The sequence below is a fragment of the Penaeus monodon genome, chromosome 20 (genome assembly GCF_015228065.2).
Source record: "Penaeus monodon isolate SGIC_2016 chromosome 20, NSTDA_Pmon_1, whole genome shotgun sequence".
NCBI lineage: Eukaryota > Metazoa > Arthropoda > Malacostraca > Decapoda > Penaeidae > Penaeus > Penaeus monodon.
This window is the reverse complement of record NC_051405.1, coordinates 30,864,386-30,864,945: the sequence shown is the minus strand read 5'-3', so window position 1 is coordinate 30,864,945 and position 560 is coordinate 30,864,386. Positions and strand designations below refer to the sequence as shown.

Genomic DNA, 560 nt, shown 5'->3' with positions numbered 1-560 from the left:
GAAACTTTCCAACCCAGTAATCCTACGTTCCACACCCATACTTTCTTTGAACATGGTTATCTTTATTAGAATATGTAAAATACACACACACACGTACATAATGGGTCATCAGGGCTCCTGAGGATCAAGGAATTGAGGAAATAGAAGTTGGTTGTATCGCTTCTTTTCCAAGGTGAATTGTACCGTTGTGTATACCACAGGGCAGCCTTTGACAGAGGTATCTGTGAGTCTATCTTCGTGTAGACCAGGAAGAGGTCGTCCACATAGCATGGCCACACTGCATTATTTCCTTTGACGTGAAAAAGCGAAAAGCTGGTCGCAGACCGTCAAGACTGAAGAGCCTATAATAAGTTCCTAAATTTGCACATCATTATCCCCATAACCCATATCTATACTCCACAAGAAGGTAGATGAGGGCGTCCTAGTCGTCACTTCGTAGCGGGAGCTGGTTCTCATTCATTCTTCCTGTGATCCTACGGTCAATCTAGTAGCTCAGACTGCTTCATCAAGAGGAACGTTGTTGAGCTTTGATGCTGAAGCTGTCAGGTTATTCGCTCCCC

General features: G+C 44.3%; 1 protein-coding gene across 2 annotated transcripts in view; it reads right to left on the bottom strand.

Annotated features, from left to right (window-relative positions):
- LOC119585766 overlaps positions 1–560 on the bottom strand; it is a gene marked incomplete at its 3' end in the record, with an annotated part of 12,085 nt that overhangs the window by 6,260 nt on the left and 5,265 nt on the right.